This window comes from Eleutherodactylus coqui, chromosome 3 (genome assembly GCF_035609145.1).
Source record: "Eleutherodactylus coqui strain aEleCoq1 chromosome 3, aEleCoq1.hap1, whole genome shotgun sequence".
Lineage (NCBI taxonomy): Eukaryota > Metazoa > Chordata > Amphibia > Anura > Eleutherodactylidae > Eleutherodactylus > Eleutherodactylus coqui.
In genome coordinates this window covers 194,755,519-194,781,057 of record NC_089839.1, presented here as the reverse complement: position 1 = coordinate 194,781,057, position 25,539 = coordinate 194,755,519, and the positions used below count along the sequence as shown (strand labels likewise).

Sequence of the window (25,539 nt, the reverse complement as noted above, 5' to 3'; positions counted from 1 at the left end):
AAATGAGATCATGGGGTGCCGTTAGATTGCCATGACAATCTGGAGTCTAGTGAAGGCTCTTAGGCTTGCCTTGGATTTCAGCCTATTAAGCCCTGCTGTTGGAGCCTTTAATAGGCTGACATTCAATATATGATATGCTACAATACTGAAGAACTGCAGTATATTGTACAGTGATTTCAATTTCATGACCCCTATGGGAATTAAAATAAACTAACAATAAGTTACATAAAGTTTTATTTTTTTTTTAATGTTAAAAAAAAAAATTACAAGTTTAAAAAACACTTTTTTAAATAAAAATCAGAACAAAGAAAAAACTAAATTTGTATCACCAAATCTGTAAAAGTCCTATCTATAAAAATATTTCTTTATCCCACATGGTGAACACCCTCAGAAAAAAAAAAACAATGCTAGAATTGCATTTTTTGGTCACCGTGTCTCAAAGACATAATGCAATACAGTACAAAGTGATTAAAAAGTTGTATACACACAAAAAAGCAGACGCAGCTCGTCCCATTAGCCTGTGGATAAACTTTGTAAAAAGTTACGGGTGTCAGAAGATGGCAACAGAAAACATTTTTTTTTAATTTTTTTCAAAAAGATTTTTTTAAAATACTACAATGTAAAAATAAGTATATAAATTCATTTGCTCTCACAGTAATTGTACTAAATCACAGAATAAAGACATGTCATTTGTAACAAGCCATGAACACCGTAAAGATAAAACACTCTGAAAAATGATGCAAATATGTGTTGTTTTTTTTTTCATTTCACCACATTTGAATTTTTTTAATGCTATTCAATCCATTATATGGCATCACTGAAAAATATAACTCACCCTGCAAAAAACAAATCTCCATGTGGGGAATGAAAAAACAAATAATCAAAAAATGGCTATGTCCCCCAGGGATTAAAAACTAATATTATATTGTCCCTTTACATTCATAATGGGATCAGATTCAGCCGCAGCAGCGCAGACAAGGGATGGAACTTTGTATTCACCTTTCACATGGCGGAATAACTCATTCTCTCTCAGAGGAAAAAGAAATGTTTGAATACAATCCTTTATAAACAGGATTTTTCCACTGCAACCACGGATGACTGCCTCGTCTACATGAATGTCTAATTTAGCAAAACCACACAAAACTAGCCCAGGCTCAAAGAGCTCTCTGTACTGATGCCTCTCCAAATAGTTAAAAGCTTTGCCCCAGTAAACATAGGCCTAGGATGCCATTTATGTGTTAATGGCAAATATCTTAAGTGCGACTGTTCCTTGTGCTCAGTGCAGGAACCTTTTCTTTTGATATTTCCGTAATCCCAAGTAATACATCTATGTAACAGTTAGAGCTCTGTTCTCCTGATACAAAGCTCCAAATCTTCTGTATAGACATAAAGCTGAATGACAACATTCTGGTAGCAGCCACTAGAGGGAGCTCAGGAGCTTACTGTATACTGTTTATATATAGACATTAAAGGGAACCTGGCATGTCGTCATAGCACTATAAAATAAGTCATGGTGCTGTTAGGGAATGTAACAGGAGCCAGGTGAGGTATTTTTGATACTCTCCCTCTCCTGTGACCCAGCAGTGTCCCCCTCAGAGTCCCATGCATGCGCTCTCCTTTACAAGCATATGGTAGAGCGCACCCGTACCTCTGAAAAGAGTCAGATTATCAAGTCACGTGTCGACTTCAGAGGGGAACACTGCTTGATTGGGAGAACTGGTAAGTATAGAAAATATATTACCTGGCTCCATGTCATTTCCCCTAGAAAGCATTGTATGTTAGTTTATAGTGCTTTGGGGATGTAACAGGTTCCCTTTAAAGGGTTTTTCTGGCTCTATATTACTGATGACCTATCCTTAGGATAATTTAAGAACAGTTGATCGGCAGGAATTCAAGCCGACCAACTGACTCAAGTAATAGCAAAGCTTTGGTGAACACCAATGTCAGTTCAGTCCACACCAGACACAGAGCCAAACATTGTATAGTGGCTGTGTCTGGTATTGCATCTCTGTCCCATTCACTTGAATGCTCTTAGGCCATGTGACCAATGAATGACATCACATGCCTAAGAAGAGTCTGCAGCGCTCATCCAAGCAGTGAGGCCTCTTCAAATCGACCGATTGGCTGTAATCCTAACCTACAGACCCGGACGATCAACTATTGATGACCTATCCTGAGGATACGTCATCCATAGCCTTGTAATAGAAAATCCCTTTTGTAATAAAATACAATACAGGGCCCTCCCTCTAGTGGTGGCTGCAGGAATCCAGAATTCTATATTTTAAAGTAATCCTACAGTCCTAGGACAAAATTCTGTCCAGGGACCAGAAGAAGAGAAATTATATTACCTGCTGCCCGTCCTCTGTATTGTTATCCCTCCGATCCACAGGTTCTCCGGCCCTATTTCCGTGTTCCAACATGGCTTCCCAATGCTGAACTACTTAACGCACACTGTGCATTGGTAGCCCAAGGCACATCACCCATATCTCTTATTGGCTAGCAATGATTAAGTGAGCAGCGTTGGCCAATCAGAGAGTAGATAGCCATCTTGGAAACCATCTCTACCCTGGACCATCAAGGACTGCTCCATTACCACCTCCACTCAGCGCAACTTTGTCGTCTTTTTCTGACATTTTTCTCGTGTCTTTTTTAAAAAGTGTGCATGGCTTATTGGGTGGGGTTTGGACTCCCATGGACGGAAAGATTTACTATCATTTGCACCAGAAACTACAGAAGGCATATATTTGCTTTTTGGGTGCAGAGATAGCCAAAAAGATGCGTCAAGTTTATTAAGAGGTGTGCAACACTTCATAAATTTAGTGCATCTTTTGGTTGTCTGTTAAGAGGTGTGTGAACGTTAATACGTTTCATGCCTTCACTCCAGTGTACTGTGGTTGAACACTGGAGTATGAAACGCGGGTCTTAGTAAATTCTGACTATTGAGTTTTTTTTGGAACTCTGAGAGTCTGTTTGATTTCCTGGACATAATATTCAGGCACATGCGGACTCATCGATATAAAGGGACTTAACACAACTATAAACATCAGACAATAGCTAAAATACTGACATATAGAAATACCCAGATAAATATTACGAGATGTGGTGGAGTAGAGAACGTGATTTATGGGCGATTATCCTTGTCTTAGTTAATGGCTCTGTACATAGTACAACCCCAGGAGGAAGCTGATTTAATCGCTTTTAATGCTTATGTAATTGTAGCATAATTCACCCTTAGCATATTTATTAACAATTCCATAAAGAGGAGTCAGCGGGTACATGGCTGCTCTATATAGTCTCCTGTGTAGCGCAGAGATCATGTGTGCAACCAAGCAGAGGCCCAAAGCCACCCAAAAAGATTTCTGTATCCACCTCTGGGTCTATCTATGACCTGCAATCTATCTGTACCACATCTAATATATCTATCTATCTCATATTTTTATAATCTATCTCATATCTATATAATTTATCTATCTATCTCTGTCTTCAGCTTTTGTCGCTCCGCATGGAAACCATAGTCTTGGCCTCCTGGCCCTTTACCTGCATCCAGCAGGACTGCTCTTCACACGCGTACAGTAGCTTTGTGCGCCATTCCAGTTTGCCCGCATCCTCCACCATAATGTGGCAAGTTGTGGTCACTCACCTGCGGATCACTGACCTTCCGGTCCTGAATGTGCACCACACATGTAGAAAGGCTCAGGAGACTTCAAATTCTTTTAACTCTGGTACCTGCCAGCATTTATTCATACATCGCGACAATCATGTATAGAAAACATAGTTCATTATTTGAACTCCACCAGGGTCTGAGTCGAGGGTTGTTGTCCCTGTCTGACTCAGGGCCTTCACTAGTCCACACTGGACCTCCAGCTTGCAGCACTTCAACTCTGCTGTGCTGGTACTCTTCCCCTGAGTGTGGCAGGAACTGATCCTTTTATCTCACTTCCTGCCACACCCACGATGTTAAACCTCTCTTTTAGTACCAGAAGGCTTGTCTGCAGCCTTCTACAGGCCCTTCTGTGTACCGTACTTCTACACTATATCTCTGTTTCATTCTCTCTCTCTCTCTCTATCTTAACCACTGTTATCTATCTCACATCGATCTAGCATCTGTCATTTGAAGTTCTTGGACCCCAAGGCATAAACTGGACCCCCTCTCCACCTTTTATGTACCATGTTTGTATCCACCTCTCTCTCTTGCATCTATTATCTACATGATATTACTAGAATAGTTTCTGAGTATAGTAATTTCCAGCTGGTCTTTTCGTTCCTTCCTTCTTCTGGACAGCTCCATCATTTGTCTGAGAATGATTCTTCCAGCAGAGATAATCTGTAATCTGAGCTCCAAGAGGCGCTAATAGTTCTGTTTGCTGGGCGCACCTCACCAGCTTTTATAATTACAGTACAAATTTAGGTTCCTGGAGCTGAAGCTCGCTCTCCAGCCTGGCTAATGAACCTCAGCCCATCTGCTGCCATTAACGCTGGAAAATATTGGTTGCGCTTTTCCAATGCACCTTTGTTTTACGAATGACCGTGGCACTAACAGGGACCAGGCTAGCCAAGTGTGGCCGCCTCGCCGCAGCACATTAGCTTTGATATGAGTGGGAATTTATAATGCAGAACGGGCATCATCCTTCACCCATGTGCCATGTAACAAAGACAAATCACCCCGGCCACATCTCACAACCTCTTAATGGATGCGTAAATATAATTTACAGTCATTGTAACCCACACACTAAACTTATTATACAATGTTTGTGGTCTGCAACCCCTACACTGCTGGTCTAGAAGATATTACAGCACAGCATGGCCAAAGTATCATAGAGGCAGCCACTGGAACCTCTACGGGACCCATGAAGAAGGGGAGGCCCACATCTGACCCACCAAAACCCAACCTCCTGATGCTTAACGTTTGGTAGCCAGTCTGGATGATAGATAGATAGACAGACAGACAGACAGACTACTAACTCTGCACTCCCTATAATGAAGCCCCTGCAGCTAGCTCTATCTGGGTGAAGGAGTTTGCAGTCGTTATTTAGAGATTAAAGAATCCACTTTTTTCGTCCTCGGACAAAGCGGCTGTATTTTCCGAGAGGTTTAATTAGATTGTTGGCACACATTCGCTAAAGAACATTATTTTAGGCTGATAAAACAACTTGCCCAAGGACATAAGGATTAGAGCCAGAGGTTTGATCTTCAAAGTGTTTGATGGAAGAAGTGCAATCTCTACTTGCATAATACCAATCACCTCCAAAGTTTGCAACATAACTCTCATTAAAGGGACACTAGAAGTTGTAGCAACTACAAAACGCTTAAAAGTTTCTATCCTCTTGTAGTAAATGAGGTTTCCACTTCGAACAATCCCTTTTTTTATTAGATCAGCTCTAATCTCCAGGGATAAAAGTGTTCAATTTCTCTGCATCACCACCACAGGTGAGGTTACGTACTGCTGAGTTCCTACTGAAATCAATGAACAAGCCAGGTCCTGCAGACCCCACTCTGGATGAAAAATGTGGAAAGGACCCATCTCTGTTAACTCACGATTTTTGGAACTTGACTTTCCAAACCAGATACCCCTTTGAGAACGTGGGGCTCAGGGCGATCAGCTGATCATTTTGAGTCCCTCTCTTGGCACTCTGGCAAACAACTGATTTTGCCGGCGAAAGCTGTAGGCAGCTGTAGGATGGGAGTCGCTCTTACTGAGCAGCTCTCTGTTCTGGGACATAGTGGAGGGTCCTGAGAAGAGGGCATATGAACAGTCAATGCCATCTTGGCACAACCCCTTAAGGGTTGTGGCAAAAGTTTGACTTTTGCAGTCATCCAAATGGTGATAAGATATCCAGCACTACTTCTCTTCTCCAGTAAAACTACTAGGGTATCCAGACAAACGCATCCAAGCCAGAAGCTAAACTCCCAAGGTGCATCAGGCCTCACAATGTCACAGAGCCAGGTTCATACAAGGGAGCTCCACTTTAAAGATGGTATACACACTGACATGCCAAAAGTCATGAGACAGGAACTAAGATTGTGTAGGACCCCCTGTAGCCCAGCGAATTGCAGAAACTTCATTTGGCAATGATTCCACGAATGGACTGAGGATATCTGGAGGGATGCTGAGCCAAACTGTCTGGATAGGTGCAGGATCTTGGGTAGGAATGCACCTCTCCACCATCCATAAATGCTCAATTAGGCTCATGTTGGGCGAACGGGCCGGCCACACCATTCATAGAAACCATCCCGAATGCTCTTCGAACCAACTCTGGACAACTTGGGCACGAAGGGATGCAAATTGTCACCAAGCAGTGAAACAAAGAAGGCAACGTTCAATAACGTGTGTAGGCCTCATGTCCACGGGCAGGTCGGATTTCGCCAGCGGGAACCCGCAGCAGGATCTGACCCCGCCCGCGGCCGAGGACATTTTTTTACCTGTCTGGATCTTCTTTCTTCTGCAGTGTTGATGCGCGAGGGTGCGCCACATGCATGCGCGGTACTTTTTAAAATTTAACTCCTGCTTTCCCACGGTATCCGCGGCCCAATGGAAGCTATCCATGTGGGATCTGCAGCAAAATGGAGCACGCAGCAATTTATTTTCCAGACCGAAAGGTTTCCAAAACAAATCTGCATGCTTTAATGCATTTGCGGATGCCCATGTATTCCTATGGGTGGCTTGATTTGCAGATCTTCTATGTAGGTCACCGGCGCAGATTCTGCAAATCAGATCCGCCTGCAGACATTGGGCCTTAAGCAGACAAGTGCCATGACAATACAGCCCACACCAGTATGCAACGACTATCAGCCTGCACAGTGCCTTGCTGATAACTGAGGACCATGGCTTCATGGAGACTGCGCCACACATAAACCCTACCATGAGCATGAAACAACTAGTACCATGACCCATCAGACCATGCACCATGTTGTCAATCCTCTAGAGTCCAGTTAGCGTGTCCGGTGATGTGGTGGTAACAGAGGCGCTCCGGTGGGTCTTCTGCTCCCATATTCCATGGAAGCTAAAGAACGCTGCACCGACCTGCGGGATAGCGGGGTCTTCTGCACTGAATTTCTGTCAGTGTTGCTTATCTGTTTACATGGACAATTTTAGCCAGACGCTACCAGTCACATCATTATGTGACACTGTGGAGTGAGGAATGTTAAATGCCCGCACAACTTTGGAAATGGAACACCATATCCACCTGGCGCCCGCTTACTACTCCTCGTTTCAACTCCGATAATTCCCATCGCCTTGCCATGAGCCCGCTGGCCAGTGTTCAGCCTTACTCACAAGATGACACTTCACAACTTATACAGGTGAGGGCGCTCCCGAGCATCAACGGAGGCAACGCCACTTCATCATCAACTTACATACCGCTATCCCAGGACTTTTTGTACATCAGTGTATAATTAGTAGTATTAACATATCAGAACAGTATAGGAGCGCACTATTCAGCAGACCAAAAAGAGCCCTAAAACCAAAAGAATACATAACATTTGGCTTCAGGCAATAATATTACGGTTTAGCTGGCTGTGCCTTTAAGACTCATTCAGATAATAGAAGGAGCGCGGCTCACTACATAGCTGGGAATACTCTGAAAGGAATGGTTTTCTTTTGCTAAAGGTTTCTATTACATGGTGTCTGCGACGCAGGGAGGGAGGCCGCTGCCGCTTTACAGAATTTAATACATTCCTGTAACGTTAATGGTCCCAGTGATCATAGAAGCACTTAACTGGCACCTTCTGGTACAAACTCAGTCCTATATCTTTACGAAAATCTCAGCAAGTAGATTACCCAGGGTGCAGTGCGGTACGACTTAACCTCATCGCAGTCCGGGACGAAGAGCGAGTCCCTTACTGAAATATAAGATTTGCTTCTCAGTACAATGCAAGACTTTAAGATCATGGAAGGAAGAGATTAAGAATGCCAATGGTCTCGGTTGTCTGAAGCCCCCCGGGTCATGAAAACTAATAGACTGCTTTTATCTCAGGCACCATATTTTTCAATGAAAAGCTGCAGCATTCAGTCACCCTGTAAGATTCTCAGTTTGTAAGTGCATGGGATTGAGATGCAATACCCCGCATCGCCCATGAACAAGGGTGGCGCTGTTTTTAGAAACGAAAGCAGACCCTTTTGTCTAATACTGGACAGCTCCTTTAATGAGGTTGTCCAGTTAGAAACTATTCGCAACTTATCCTCAGAATAGATAATCAGTAGTCCATCACCGGGACCCCTGCCAATTAGTTGCTTGCTGGGCCAGTACGTTTGTGCACTGAGCTGATTTCTGCAGAAAGCAGACAGCTCCGTTCCCACGGCAGTGGCCAGGCTTGGTATTGCAGGCCAAATTCCAATAGAAAGTTTGCCTTTAATACCAAGCCTGGCCACTGCCATGGGAACGGAGCTGTCTGCTTCCTGCAGACATACAGCTCGGTAAAACAACTGACAGGTTGGGGTTCTGGGTGACGGATCCCCTCCGATCTACTATTGATGACCTATCCTGGTGATAGGCCATCAATAGTTTACGACTTTAAGGGGGACTCTATACACTACTTCAGCTACCACCTGGATCCTAAACTTGCCCCTAAAGTTAACCCAGACCATAACAGCCTATTCACAAGGGTGAATTGTAAATGTGCCCCAATGTGTCTGTTCTGGGGGTATTAGTTCTTTCTGTTGTGGGAGCAAAGGGGCTGTCTCTTATGAAGCACCGTGGCTGTTATGCGGGCATTCTGGCTGGCTCTTATGCGGCATTCTGGTTGGCTCTTATGGAACATTGTGACTATTATGGGGGCATTCTGGCTGACTGATGAGACACTGTGATTGTTATGGGGGCATTCTGGCTGACTTATGAGGCACTTGATTGTTTTGGGGACATTCTAGTTGACTAATAAGGCACTGTGACTGTTATGGGGACATTCTAGTTGGCTCAAATAGAGCATGCGGCTGTTATGCAAGGCTTTTGAATAGCTCTTATCAGAGCCCTGTGGCAGACATGGGATACAATGGATGTCTCTGGCAATGTGGCTGCGTAATTTTCTGCACATGTAAAGAAGACATCACTTTTCTATTTTCAGAAGTAGAGTATATGCCCACTGCAATCGGTTAAAGCAATGAACATGCCAGTAAGGTTACGACCCTCCAAGATATTGTAGTTGAAATATGGCTGGAAATGCACACAATATCTATGTATTTAAACCACAAATTTATAATAAAGCTATGATGGTATATCCAACTCATATTAGAGTAGTCTACAAAATGAACATTATCAAACACAAATATCAGAGCTCCATCTATAGGATAAAAGTTTGTACTGTATGTTATCTAATTTCTGTTTCTCTACGGACAGAACTCTGAGCCTTTAGGGATTTTCCTCCCATGACCTAAAGTTACCGGCTAGGCTTTGGAAGCCAGTGATCCATACAATAAGATTTGATAGAGGACATTTCGAACATCTCGTTTTTTGTCACCTGGATCAATAAAATCAGTCAAGGTGTGTTTGCAAACCTATGAAGCGCCAAGGGAGAAACATAATCTTGTTTTTCTCCACTTGCAATCATCCTACACAACAGGAGACACTGTTATTATGATTTATAGGAAGCCACGCTGATTTGCAGTCACAGCAGTATCTATCACACAGAAAACAGGCAGCGATATGGAGGAGCACACTGGGTCTTAGATATCAATTGCAGACTTTTTTCAGACTGAATATCTCTCCGAGTGACAAATTCACGTTACAGATTATACATGAGGAAAGAATGTATTTTAAAAATATATTTTTTAATCCTTTTGCTAATATTGCAGCATTTCTCCACACAGGCACTTGTGAATGTTTTCATTAAAGTGTGATAAAATGAGGAATAAACCAATATTTCATTAATTTGTCTTGTGATTCAAACACAGTAAATACCAATATGTTTGTTTAAAATAAAACAGAAAACATTCAGTTCTCATGTACGCCACTAGAGGTCAGTAGAATAGGATCATCATCATCTCATTTTACAGTCTGCTGTAAAACTGAATGTCTATTTTATTTACTAGGTCAAATATTATAATGTCACAATTACTTAAATAATGCAGATATCACAATGTGAACTTACATTATCTATAGCATACTGAGCCATATTTTGAGTTCCTGCTGCCCTATTCACTTTTAGCTCTCATGCCCCCTGTGTCAGATGAAAGCTGCTGACATACATTAAAGGATAGCAGTTGCTTAAATGCTTGTTAGGCTGATGGCTATGCTTCCCCCATACACATGACTGCTTGTGCAAGCTTGCTACAAAGATACAGTACCAGCACTGAGCTTACTACATTGAGTAATAGAACCAAGCTTATTGTATAAATAAGATACCAGAACCAAACTTACTATATTGACATGGTAACAGAACCTAGCTTACTACGTAGATACAATACTAGAACCAAGCTCATTGCATAGATATGGTACCAGTATCACACCTAAAGCATAAAGTACAAGAACCAAGCTTACTACATAGATGTGAAACCAGAGCCAAGCTCACTACATAGATACAATACCAGAATCAAACTTACTACATAAGTAGTACTGCACAGATATGATAAAAGAACCAAGCTTACTGTATAAGTATGGTAACAGAACCGAGCTTACTACATAGATACGGTAACAGAACCGAGCTTACTACATAGATATGGTACCAGAACCGAGCTTACTTTACAGAGAATTCATACAGTATATATCACCTTTGTCATTGCAAATAAATTGCTCCTCATTGAAATGCAATGTATCGCTGTGATATTGTCGATGTCATTATTGTGTTAGTATTTTGGAAACCCGCCATCTGCTTTTGACCTTGCATAATGAGCAGCAATGAAGGAAGCAGCACTTGACCAGCTGAGGTTGATGCGACTGTCGCCAGGACAAGAAGGTTGATCTTGAATTTGTCTCCACAGTCATTTCCATGAGCCTTGGCTTCTGTAATGTCTTAGTTACTGCCGCTAAGATTCATATTTTACTGCCTGTAAGTGGGAATCCTAAGTAATGGGCAATTCAGTCTACACCAATCCCCTTAGAGCTCCTTAATACTTGAAAGCTGTAGTATCGAACCGACAGCTTGAGTTTTGCATTAAGATGTGCATAAGGACTTGGGTCAAACACTCCATTTAGGAGCCATTAAAGAGGAGGTGCACTACCATATAATTATGCTTCCTTCCTGTGATACACTGATAAAGAGCCGCCTGTGTATTAATTCACAGGTTATTAGACTGTTCATCCCAGGCAGGAGAGATGACAAATGTAAATGGGGAATCGAATCCATTGAGCTTAACTGTAAAAATCTGTTCATGGCCAACATATATTGTTCCTTAAAGGGGCTGCAAAATTTACATATAGGATTTGTCACCACTGGACACCAAATTACAGTTTAGTATAAACTGAATAACTTTGTTAATACATTATACTACTCATCTTGAACTGATCCTCTATTATATCCTGTGTTATACTCCAGAGATGCACTCACTATTCTGCTGGTGGAGTCACTGTGTACATACATTACTTATCCTGTACTGATCCTGAGTTACATCCTGTGTTATACTCCAGAGCTGCACTCACTATTCTGCCTGTGTAGTCATTGTGTGCAAATATTACTTACCTTGTACTGCTCCGCAGTTAAGGCCCATTTACACGCAACGATTATGGCTCAAATTCGTTCAAACGAGCGAAACTGAGCAATAATCGTTATATGTAAACGTGTGGTACTATTCGTTCACTTGTCGTCTATCGCTGAGTTGCAGCCTGCGTAAAAATAGTCATTAGTTCGTTTAAATGCCATTAGTTTAGTCTTTTAAAAGACAGAAAGACTTGAGGGAAGGGGTGATTGTTTGCCTTGCTAAACACAATGGCTACTTGTTTACTCTTGCCAGCAGAAGACAAGGGCTTATCTTCACACTAATTAAAATCCTGCTGGCTAGAGTTTCCTTCCCATAAACACTCGCCCGCCTGAGCAAACAACATATACAGAGTTTACTTTAGCTAATGAGGGAAATGGAGAGGATTTCAAACAATTATCTGTACATTTAAATGCTCAGAATTTGTATGCAAAAAAGTCATTAATTCGTTTACTCATTCATTCAAATGATAAACTTTATGTGTAAATGGGGTTTTACATCCTGCATTATACTCCAGAGCTGCACTCACTATTCTGCTGGTGGAGTCACTGTGTACATACATTACTTATCCTGTACTGCTCCTGAGTTACATCCTGTATTATACTCCAGAGCTGCACTCACTATTCTGCTGCTGGGGTCACTGTGTACATACATTACTTATCCTGTACTGATCCTGAGTTACATCCTGTATTATACTCCAGAGCTGCACTCACTATTCTGCTGGTGGAGTCACTGTGTGCATACATTACTTATCCTGTACTGATCCTGAGTTACATCCTGTATTATACTCCAGAGCTGCACTCACGATTCTGCTGGTGGAGTCAGTGTATGCATACATTACTTATCCTGTACTGATCCTGAGTTACATCCTGTATATCTTTTATTATAAAAGTAGAAAACCTAACAAAAAAGACAAACTGTAACAATACGAATAACAATACAATTATATAAAGCAATATAGGGCCCTTCACCCACAGTCCATGATCCATGATCCATAAACAAAGTAAATGTAAATGTCAATATCCGGACTTCCTCCCCACCATACACACCAACACACATACACACTCAACATATAACACAATATACAACTATAACACGATATATAAAAATATACCTAAAACCTTAAACTGTGGAAACTACAACCCCAGATCCAGCCGTACCGCACTGCACCCATAGAAAACAAACTTAAGCAATAACCTAAATAACAACATAAATAACCTAAATAGCAACATAAATAACCAAATACAAAAACAGAAAGACCAAGCCAAACTGGCATAAAAGAACTAACTAAAAATATATTCTTTTTTTTCTTTTTTGGGTCCCCAGGGCAGCTTGGGGGCCAAGCCTGCTCCACCAGTCTGTGCCCAGAGTTCAGTTCAGGACGTGCCAAGCCACACCGGTTTTTAAAAAAAAAAAAAATAATACCACACTGTGCCCCGCCGCAGCCTGGGGGCCATGCCCGCTCTACCTGTCCGTGCCCAGAGTTCAATGTTCGGGACGTGCCAGGCTACGGCTCAAGGCGTGAACCCCACTCCCCCCAACTCCCCACCCAAAACATGAATATATACATATGAAACCATAACGCAATAAACTCCAATAAGCAACATACATAATATATACTATATACATAACCCGAAAGCCTAAGGTCAGCTCACTTGCAGCCCTACTTAATTCCATTTTGCCCAAAATTAAAACAATAAGCTTCATGGTGCCCTCACAGCTCCCCCCCACCGGGATTGGAGGTGATACGCCGGGCACAGACATCACAATGTACTATCCCTTGAATTAAAAAAAAGTCTCCCTATTCTTTCCCTAATTTGCCCTAAACTGTCCTTAATCTGCCCCTCAGTCTGACCCTTCATTAAACTGTCCCTACCCTATCCCTCCTCTCTCCTTATCCTGTCCCTCCTCTCTCCCTACTCTGTCCCTAGAAAATTAAGAAAAGACTGTCCCTAACGAAATACAAGCCAGAAGATAAGCCTTAGATGTGCTCAGCCTCTCATACTCCAAAGAACGTACCTTCACCAGGTCACCCAGGATGTTCCTACATACCGTATCCACGGGGAGGACTTTCAGTTCCGTCGAGATCAAACACCGTGCACTCCAGATGTGGAACCTGACCACTAGGCTAACTAGAAATAAAGGGGCTCGGTCCCTGCCACAGAGGCCTCTGAAGGCTCCATATGCCCACTCCGCATAGGAGAGGTGTGCCAGCTGACGCCAGTCTATGGAGACCCCTACCCATTGGTATACCTCTGTATTAAAGGGGCACTGAAGCAGGAAATGCTCCATGCTTTCCAGCACGTTGCTGCACTCCTGATGGGGGCAACCCCTGTTATTCAGAAGCCTGCTCTTCAAGTTACCCCTTACATACAGTCTCGCGTGAAAGCAGCGCCAAGCCAAGTCCCAAAACTTCAAGGGGACCCGGGTTGAATTTAGTAAATGTAACCCTCCCTCCAGCTCCTGACTTGGGCAGTCCTTGAGCACCAGGGGCTTCTGGAAATGGGTCAACAGGACCCTTTCGTCGAGGAGCCTCCTCGACAGAGTCCTCATCTCCCGAGTTACATCCTGTATTATACTCCAGAGCTGCACTCACTATTCTGCTGGTGGAGTCACTGTGCACATACCTTACATATATGCATACATACATTTTACACCTATACATTAGTGGGATGTCCTATAGAGGTACATTTAACCTTTAGGGTTTATTCACATGGACATTTACGAATGATTGTATAAAATCGGTCTGATTTTGCAAACAATTTTCCTGCAAATTTCGGGCACATTTGTGATAGTTCCACAAAACAAAAATTGCATCTTGCTTCTCTTTATATTTATGGTTTCCATAGTTACCTGCGTTAAAATCATATCGCACTCGTATCATGTGTGTGCACTCATTGAATGGATGATGGTTGTCCAAGAATCGCACCAAAAATGCCACATGCTGTAATTTTTTTACTTGGCATATTCATCCAAATACAAAAAATCACAAGTATGAATAATATCTGTTTAAAAAAAATGTTATTTTCGACAAAAAAAACCCCCATAGTTTGTGTGAATATCTCCCTACTCGCACTCGCAGAATCAGCTCTACATATCAGGGTTTTCCCTGGGTAGGACATACAGAAGCTGCTGTATTACACATTCAGCACTGTCGTGTTACTACCTGCTCGAAATATGTACAAGAGCGCAAGATCTGAGAATCCGTCCGTCCTCAATGCTGGAGCTTGTCTACAAACTAGTAATTAGTCCTACTGTGTGATCTAATCACTGTTTTCCTTAATTGCAGACACAAATAACCCTGGGCGCATTTCGCTCACTGCTCCAACATGTCCTCCCACAGATACTCACATTGTATTACTAATCACACCGTATCGCTCATGGGGTGCCATTTTTTTGAAGTCCATTATGGGATTAACAACATTTTTAATGATGACAATTTACTTTTTATCAAACTTGTTAATTCCCTGCACTGCCTCCGGGGGAGTAATAGTGAATGACAAACAGGAAGCATGGAGGATGGCTGCAGAACTTTCCGTCACTGGAAATGGAAGTTTAATAAACTCTTTGCTTAAAGGGGTATTTTGGTCTTTTACAGAGGATAGGTCATCAGTAGTTGATCAATGGGGATCCATCGCTCAGGATCCCCATCAATCAGCTGATCGCCCGGCCCATTGTCAGTGCAGTTGGTTCGGACATCTGGCCCTGACCATAATGAGAAGCAGGGAAATCTAATAGAAGCCCATTGATTTTAATGGAAGTGAAGCTTGGCACTTTCACTTCCTCCCCGACCACTGATGACGACATTCAGACAAGCTGCACTGATAGTGGAACAGACAATCAGCTAATCAACGGGGACTCTGAGTGGCAGATCTCCTTCAATCAACTACTGATGACCTATCCAGAGGATAAGTCATCAGATTTAAAGGCCAGAATATCCCTTTAAAAGGGCTCTCCAGCTCTACACTACTGATGATATATCTTCAGGATAGGTTCATCAATTGCAGACTGGCAGAGGTCTACCGACTGGGAGCTGATCAGCTGTTCACCGGCTTCTATTGTAGTATAAGGATGCTATGCTGCCAAAATACAGCTCTGTTCTCTATACAGTGGCCCAGGATGGTATTGCAGCCGCAGCTCTAATTCACTTGAAAAGCTGGAGAACCCGTTTAATAAGGGTGCCTCTAACCACTGAACTTTTGGGCTTAGGGCTCCACGAGGACACCTATGAGCCATGGTAAGGTCAATAGATTACTGGGATATTCTTCCCCTGCAGACCTATAATTTGTTTGCCATAGGGTGGAAATCACCACCAGCTTTAAATTCAAAAAGACTCCATTAAACAACTCCCTGTACCTCAGCTCCTGAACCCCTAAAAGTGATATAAGTGGACTCACACATAATTTTTCTGGTTTTGAGTAGAATTAGAATTAAATTTCCCTTTTAGGTACTTGTGAGTTGAAATGGGTTGTCCAAGATTTAAAAAAACATGACTGCTTTCTTCCAAAAACAGCACCCCATTTGTGTACTACCTCAGCTCCATTAAATCCCATAAGGCTGAACTGTAATGCCAAGCACAACCTGTGTAGACATGTGGTGATAGTTTTAGAAGAAATTATGCATATTTTTCTAATCAAGGACAACCCCTTTAATACAAGGGAGTACCTCATCTGGGACCTGCATTAATTAGCAGAGCAGAAAGCATCTGCAAAGACTGTCTTTCACTCTGGAAGACCTAGTATGTCAAGGAATTACATGGTCAGCCCAATGATTTGAATGGGCCTGTGTAATACTTCATTCCACCTACAGGGGCACTGCAGAACAGTTGTACACTTCTTCCAAAAGGGGTTTTCCAAAGTAAACAACCCCTTAAAGTATAGAATAGATTTTAAATAGACGAGATTCATATTTTTTCAACATTAATCATACTAAGGGGTGGTCCCTAAAGGGATTGTACCAAAATTGACATTTAATATCTACTCATAAGACGTCTGATTGGTGAAGGTCTCATTATTGAAACCCTAACTGATCTCCCTGTCCTCACTAGGGGGCACGCCACACCTACGCACAATGACATGGAGATTAAATGGTGCAGAGGGAACACCTACATGGCATCACTCCATTCATTTAAATAAGGGCCCTTTTACTCGAGTTAATAAATTGCTCAGATTTCAGCATCTAGCAAGAATCTGAACATAAATGAGAATTTGTTTGCTTCTTGTTCATCGTTCAGTTTCTGCATGTAAACAGGCAGTCATTCACTTATGATCAACGGCCTGTTCACTGTGAATGGGGATGGACGACTGGAACAATCCCCGACCCGCTCCGCCTCCATTCACTCAGTAATGATCATTCCTGTGTAATAGCACAGAAGCTATGATCACTGCGACGACCTGTCCGGCATTTGCGTCAGACAGATCATCCAGTGTAAAATCGTACTAAGGCTGATGGAAATAGCCGAATACAAGCGCTCAGCTAAGGCGCACCCACTGAAGATAAATGGAGAGAAACACTGCGCATGTGTGACCATGCAGTGAGCCCACAGTGAGGATGAGAGGGTGACATTAGACCTCTGTGCTCAGTATCGATGGGAGTCTCAATGGTGAGACCTCCACTGATCAGACTTTTATCACCTATCCTATGGATAGTAATAAAATACATTTTAGGTATATTTAGATGTAGCGGAAATGGTGTGAAATTTCCACAGTGGAAAACTTCGCGGAAAATTCCACAACATTTTGCATCTAAAACAGTCAAAATCTGCACCATCTAACCAGTGACGCTGCGCTCACTAGAGGCCGCTGAAGGAAGTGATGAGAGCTACGAGGACTTCGGAGGAGAGGAAAAGCACAGCTCAGTTCAAGTCAACATCCACATCAATGGTGCGACTTTTGACTGTGTCTTTTGCAGAAATGCTGCGGGTTTTATCGCAGAATTTTCCGCTGTGGTTCCACTACGTGTAAACATACCCTGAAGCGTTTGATAGAATGGGTCACTATGATAAACTGATTACAGGATGTCCTACTGATGAACCTCCAGAAATCACCTAATCAATGACAGAACCCAACAGTAAGTGTTCAATTCTCCTGCAGCACCTCCGAAGGGGGAATGATGCACTACATAGTTCTTACTGAATTCAATGGGCTGTGTAGTGCATGCATATGCTGGGTCCTCCAGAGTGACAGGACAAAGAGCATAGGTATTTGCATAAGACCGTTGTCTTCCTCCTCGGTCCCATCTCTATGCTAATATATTGCGTACTGAGAGTGACAGCAGAAAGGATATAATGACAGATTTTATGCCTAGGCTTCCAATTAACATCTGATTTTCTAAAAATACTTCCTGGATGGAGCGGGGATTTTGGCTCCTGTCCATCATCACTCCAGGCTAGAGAAGAATGCAGAGACCCCTGAGGTGGTCCTGGGAATGTTATCTGGGAGTTTGGGATCCAAATGAGGTCATGAATGCAAAGTCTGCAGCTGCACAGGTCCGTTCTTGCACCGGTAACATAAGCAGGTCTCTGTGTAAATCCGCTTGGATGTCAGATGAGTTCACTAAATCCTGGTGGCTTTCGGTAATGGAAATCAGAGACTGCCAAGGTTGTGGAGCGCGCATTGGAGAACAGAGTAATCACTTTTATAAAGGGCATGTTGGAAATATCTAATGGATTTGCCTGTGATTCATCCCAGCAATCTCTCCAGTCCATCCTTGACTCTGTCCCTTTATCTAAATCTTATAGTTAGCTACATTAGTGAATGCTTTAAGGGTGTGTAGACTTTTGCAACCGTTTGTTGTTGCTCTTATGTTGACCTAAGTATTGGGACACACATAGAAGGTGATGACATTCGATTTTATTCACATTTTTCAATTCGGTGTTGGGATACCTTTGGCCTCAATGACTGCAGTAATCCTTTTAGGCTACTTTCCACCAAAATTCCCATAGATTTGTGAAGGAATTTGCACCCATTCCTAGAGGAGAGCCTCAGATAGTGATGCAGGGGATGATGGACGTTTGGGCCTACACGGATATGGCATTCTAGGTCATCCCAAATATGCTCGATGTCAGTGAGATCCAGACTTCAGGCTGGCCAATGAAGTTTGCAAACGTTCTGCTCCTCAAACCAAACCTCAACACTGGTGCTGTATGACATGGTGCTCGTCATGTTAGTAGAGACACGGAGTTGTACCAGAGTATTACCACAGGGTAGATGATGCCACATTGTCTGAATGTCTCTGTACCCATTGGCGTTGAGGGTGGACAACACTATAACCAATGGCCCTAGTTCTTCCCAGCAGAAACACCCCCACACCAGAACAGAAGCTTCTCCAAACTTCACTGTTGGGACAATACAGTCACGTAGATACCCCCACACCATAACAGAACCTCCTCCAAATTGTTGAGATGATGAAGTTGCGTAGAAACCGCTCTCCAGGTAACTGCCACATCCAAGCGCACCCATCTGATTGGATGGTGTACCGTGATAGAGCCGTCCAAACACTTGCTTCCACTCATTTACAATCCAGGAACGACGCTCCAAGCCCCATTGCAGGCACCGCTGTGCATTCACTGCTGTGCTGTTGTGTGCAGCCGCTTGTTTATGGTAACCCTTCACATGCCGTTCCATACAGATGGTTCTGGTACTGATGTATGTTCTAATGGCCTACGGGACCTCCTGAGTGACGATGTGTGTGGCTGCACTGCTCACACCAGATGGTTTCCATCTCCCAATAACATAGCCAACAGAGGACTTTAGAAGGTCCAAAAGTGCTGCAATGTCCTGCGCTTTTTGGTTGCTCGCGTGACATCCCCCCATTGTCAGCTCTACACCTGGTGACATCCCACCACCAGACCCCGTTGTCAGCTCTATACCTAGTGACATCCCACCACCAGACCACGCTGTCAGCTCTACACCTGGTGACATCCCACCACCAGACCCTGCTGTCAGTTCTACACCTGGTGACATCCCACCACCAGACCCCATTGTCAGCTCTACACCTGGTGACATCCCACCACCAGACCCTGCTGTCATCTCTACACCTGGTGACATCCCACCACCAGACCCTGTTGTCAGCTCTACACCTGGTGACATCCCACCACCAGACCCTGCTGTCATCTCTACACCTGGTGACATCCCACCACCAGACCCTGTTGTCAGCTCTACACCTGGTGACATCCCACCACCAGACCCTGTTGTCAGATCTACACCTGGTGACATCCCACCACCAGACCCCGTTGTCAGTTCTACACCTGGTGGCATCTGATGGTTTCAGTTCTGTGTAATCCTCTCCTTTATACCTAATGCTCACACATCCAATCCGCATATCCCCTTCACCTGACAACACAGGATTAGTGGGGTCCAAAACTTTTGCCAACATAGTGTAAGTTAAATAATGAAGCAATTATGCAAACAGTCTTGATTAAACATTGCCTACCATTTTGAGTATACAGCTTCCATGCAGCCCTAGGTGTAGGTCGATCCTGCAATCAAGCTCCCTTATATAGGTTTCATACTTGCTCAATGAAAAGGGGGGAAGGGAATATGATAGTAGGATTAGTTTACACATAGCTATGCACAAGAGCTGCATACAAATAAAACCTATTTTTTTAAAGGGATTTGTGCCAAGATGGCATCCATGTTCGTATGCCGTAATATGGCATAAGAACATCATAGTATGGTTTTTTCTGCTTGAAACTACCCTCTGTGACCCAGAATGGAAAGCCACTCGATAAAAATATCTTCCTTTCTAGCAGACATTGTGCTGTCCTGTTATTACAGAACAGTTATTCAATGTGAATGGCCGTCCTGTAATACTACAGCGTGTTTCAAAAAGATGGACCCAATTTGGAAATACATGGCTGTATTTCTGCAACCATGAATCGCCCATCAATGAAACTCTTTCAACATGAAAGAGCGAAGCATAGAGTTTCCAAACTGCCCCTAATCTCAGTCATTTGCAAGATGGCAACCCCGCAATACAAGGCGTTTTACAATTCAAAAAAGACTAAACCCATAATTGCGGTACGGAGTGTATTTCAACAGTGTTTTGGCAATGATGCCAGTTGCAAAGAGCATTTGTCGTTGGTACCGAAAATTTGAGGAAACAGGCTGTTTATGTAGGGGGAGAGCCCAGGGCGACCACGCACTTCGGAGGACAGCATGAGAAGATATTTCTGTGTAGCCCGCACAGATCTACTCGTCGTGCCAGCCGACAACTTGCGGTTCCTCATACGAGCGTCTGACATATATTAAGGTGTCCTTTAGTCATGAGGCCATATCGGTTACAGCTGGTACCGCCTCTACATGCAGGTGACAGAGGGAAGCGTGTAGAATTAAGTGATGTGATGCTACAGAACATGGAGGACGGCAGCTTCTTCCTGCGTTTGATTTTTAGTGATGAAGCAACAAGTCATCGAAGTGGTAAAGTTAACCGTCACAATGTGCGCTTACGGGGATCAGAGACTCCACACGAAACTGAAGAGCATCAGCGTAATTCTTCTAAAGTGAATGTGTTTTCTGGCGTTTCTCTAAGACACCTTTATGGTCTTTTATTTTTACAGAGAAACACAATTACAGGGCAAATGTATCCCGAAATGCTGCAGAACCGGCTCTTCCCATAGCTTAATGATTCCAATGACTTTATTTTTCAGCACGATGGAGCACCGCCATATTGGTACCTGCAAGCTTGACGTTTTCTAAATGACATTCTGCGTCAATGTTGGATAGATCACACAGGCCCCAAGACTTGGCGCTGTATTCTTGGCCTCCAAGATCCCCAGATATGACACCCTGCCACTTTTTCTTGTGGGATATGTGTTTGTGTGCCACAATTAGTGACAAATCTGGATCTGGACCTCAAAAACAGATTTACGGCAGCAGTGACCTCAATGGAGGAAATCATTTTGAGAGACGTTTGAGACGTATTCAACTATAATCTCAATGCTCTCCGTCCAGCCGATGGAGGGGGCACAGAGCATTTATAAAATGGTTAGTAAAACTTGATAAATAATTAAACTGTAACTTTTTTGTGTAATTGGAACATGTTCTCCCGTGAAATGTACTGCTTGATACCGGATCCATTTTTTAAAAACACCCGATACATCAACCCTGCATCAGACTCTGCAGGGAAATGCTTGAATGCATGCAGCTTCGCCAGGCAAAGACAGCCGATTGCCTGGGGTGCCGAGAACAAAACCCATGGTGATTAGTTGCTCACATTCAGGAAGGGGGTGTGCATTTTACCACAATCCCTTTAACATCTTCCCACCCCAGAGGTTCCCGCAAATAGACAACCTATAGAAGCTGAGCCTGCACCATCCGCATTGGGAGCTGGCTGTGACTCATAGCCAGCCTCCCACTGCAATAATGGGGATCAGTGAGAACACTGATCACCACTGTTAACTCCTTAAACGCTGCAATCAATGTTGATCATGGTATGTAAAGGGTTTACAGAAGGAGGGCGCTCCCTCACTGTGTAACCCTCCACTCACCCTCAAAAAACAATGGCAGAATTTATGTTTTTTTCTCCCTGCTCCGCCTCCCAAAATAATAAAACTAATGCAATACATTATATTTACCCCAAAAATTGTACCAATTAAACACTACACCTCGTCACAAAAAAGCCCTCATATGGCCATGTCGATGGTAAAATAAAAAAATTAAAGCTTTTAAAAAGTGGAGTTGAAAATCCCCCCCAAATTGTCATGTCCCTAGGCTCAAAATAGGCCATGTCACTATGGGGATAATAGAGACTATTTGCAAACTTGTGCCATTTTTGGGAGTAAAACTGCAGGATCAGACTACACAGACTTTTCTATACTTCTCTATGACCATTTGATAATCTGGCATGTATTGGATCCTATTGTTACCAGATTAAAAGAATTTTACTGTAATATGAGTAATGATAATAATACTCTAATAATAGTAATACACGAAGATTTCGAAGGGTTAATCGTAAAATATACTCATGAGGAGGGGTATTTTCAGAGATGAACCCTTTGTCCCTTGGGGTTAATTTATGCCCAGAGCTGGTTATTCTTTCCTCCCCCCCCCGGGGTAATTTCTGTCTCAGTGAGAGATTCATCTTGAGGATACGCTGGGTTTCTTGGCAGCATCCAGAGGACAAGGTGCAGACCTCATTAAATTGGACAGGGAACCGGCACGGTCCTCCTAGGAGGCTCAGTAATTGCAGCGATACGTTAAGTAGGACCCGATGCACAATAGGGTGAAGAGCGTTTATAGAGATCTATAATGTTATCAAACACACATAAAACGATTGTAAAATGAATTTATAGCCATTTATGTGTGACCCCAGCTGACTTCTATAATCACACAAACAGGTTTGCTGGCAATTTTCTGCTCTGGTTATTATAGAAAACAATGACCCAAACATTTATTTTATCCTATCCCATCCCATAGAACGATAAAAACTGTGATAAATGTGTAAAGAATTCTTCTTTTGTCCTGTCTCACAAACCTTAAAGTTTGTGAGACTGCAACTAGCTGCAGCAGGGGCCTCCCCCCACTACCCAATCTGTTATAGAAGACCAAGTAGGTACAGCCCTCCATACCCCTTAGTCAAGCGCAATCCCCTCAAAAGAAAATGGAAATTCCCTAGAAACGATCGTCGCTAATGAATAGAGGTGGAACAGGCCTGGGAAGACAATTTTTCATAAGTGAATGATTGCCTGTTTACATGGACGGATCCATCCTTCGGTTGCCCTGGCCAATCAGAAAGCAGCATGCGGTGGTTAATTACTACTGCACAGTGTGCACTGGGTAGTCTGAGCAGCCCTGCAGTCACCTTGGATCATGCAGATCGTTGACTGTACGGCTATAAAGGTGGGCAGCAGAAATATAAACTACCCTCTGGTTCTGGGAGAAAACATTGTCCCAAGAATGGAAGGTTGCTTTAAGGCCTCCTTCACTTCTCTGGCAAACACTTTCAATTTTCACCCCTGGCCATCACTATCTATATCCATAGATTACACATTACTCACCTCTGGGACCCCCATCTCTTCAGGTAATAAGGTCCCTTTTTGATTGTTTCTATAACTTCCCCTATAGGGCGCTATGCCACTACGGTATTAGTGTATCTTGACGCCACCAGGAAGTCCTGGTGGAGACAAGAGTGACAGCTGTGTCACGCCCTCTGAAGCTGATAGGTTACATAGCTGTCTCCCCAGCAGGTCCTGCTAGCCCACTAAAATTGTGTTCTCACCTCCTGGCTCCCAGCAGTGATAGAAGATCATGGCTGCTGCCTGCAGGGGCGGCTCCCGGGCTGTGTGTAACAGTTTCCCAACTCCCTGCTGCAGCTCTGTATTCCCCGGCGGCTGTAAATTCCCACCTGCGGTCCTGATGCTGCTGCTTCATGGTCAGCAGTTTTGCGGAGGTGTTTGTTACCCCCCTGACAGGGCAGTATCCTTGTGCAGTTGCAGCTCCCGCCCCCTGTCCGAGGCTCCCTGCTGCGGTTGTATACTCCCCGGTGGCTGTAACATCGCACCTGCGCTCCTTGTACCTCCCCCGCTGTCGCCGGTCAGAAAGCAGCACGGACAGCCGTCTCTCGGCACATCTCACCCCTCCTAGCCTTCCTGTGGCTGCTCATGCAGTGCAGGAGAAGGCAGCAGAAACCGTTGCCGGGCCCCACATGTGAGCGCTGTTCAGCGGCAATTCTGTGTATTGGGAAAGGACAGTTTTGGGACAACCCGCGGCCTGTATGGGTATTATTTCAGCCGCACACGGTGCTGAGACACACAGCATACCGCAGGACCGTATGCGGAGCAGCGGAGGGGTGTATGGCTATTAGTGTATGTTGTTGTCCACCTACCAGGACCTTGCATACTTGACCTAATGGGGAGCTAGGGGTGTGGCAGGGGTGTTGCTGCATGGCAGACCTGTCAAACCCCTAGCTTCCGGTGGCATCAAGATACACTAATACCTGCCACTACTTACTATACATATCTATGGTAAAGTGTCACTGTTGTTCTCTACTGTCCATCTGATCTGCCAGTTCCAAGTTCCATTTCCGTCTATCCAACATAGTCGATGTAATCTTTAGACTACCTAATCCTCATAGTGCATTGGTAATTTTAGACTACCTTGCACTCTGATTGCCCAGGACTGCTCACATGATCAGCTTTGGTCAATCAGAGAGCAGTGCACAGTGTGCATTAGCTAGATAGAAAATTGCAGTGGTGATCTTGGACTGAAACCAGCGAATCGGACGGATATCAGAGAACAAGTGCGTGTAATATACCCCCCAACCCCTCCAGTTCTGGGACACAATTTTTCCCTGAAACCAGAGGATCGCTTTAACACACAGTTTCTGCACATGTAGCAGAGCTGAATTTGTCATTTAACTCCTTGGATTACAGCATTTTGTTAAGAAACTCATTAGTGTATTGATTTTACCTATGACAGTATCATGGCTGGAGCCAAGCGTCATACTCAGCTCTGCTACATCTGTATATAAAACATGCTAAACAGCAATAATTCATTATGCTCATATGTCTGTAAAGTGTTAGTTAATGATCCCCTCTTAAGAAGGAATGTAGATTAGGAGGATTAAGTCATCTTAAATCGCTTCTGTCTAATGGTAGATTATAAATATTATTTAATTATAGCCTTACAATAATCTGCTGTTCTGTCACATTACATGTACAGGACCACACCTGAGCAGGAGCGCAACACGCTGGAAGAGCACGTCCCTCTAGAATGTTGGGTGATATACAAACGTGGAGGTTGTGAATCTCCGGAAGCGTCATCACTCAGCCGTCACAGACGGACGAATGGCAAATCTGCCCATGAAGTGATATACATTCTGATCCCATATTACTGCAGATTTGCATGTATAAGGGGCAGCAGGTAGATGTAAGCTAGGGGTGATCACCCCCTTAATTTTGTCCAGCCAGGTAATCT

The 25,539-nt window shown here is 43.5% G+C and overlaps 1 protein-coding gene across 1 annotated transcript in view; it reads right to left on the bottom strand.

Moving 5' to 3' along the window:
* PLXNB1 (plexin B1) overlaps window positions 1–25,539 on the bottom strand; it is a 180,697-nt gene that overhangs the window by 56,240 nt on the left and 98,918 nt on the right. The window lies entirely within an intron of this gene.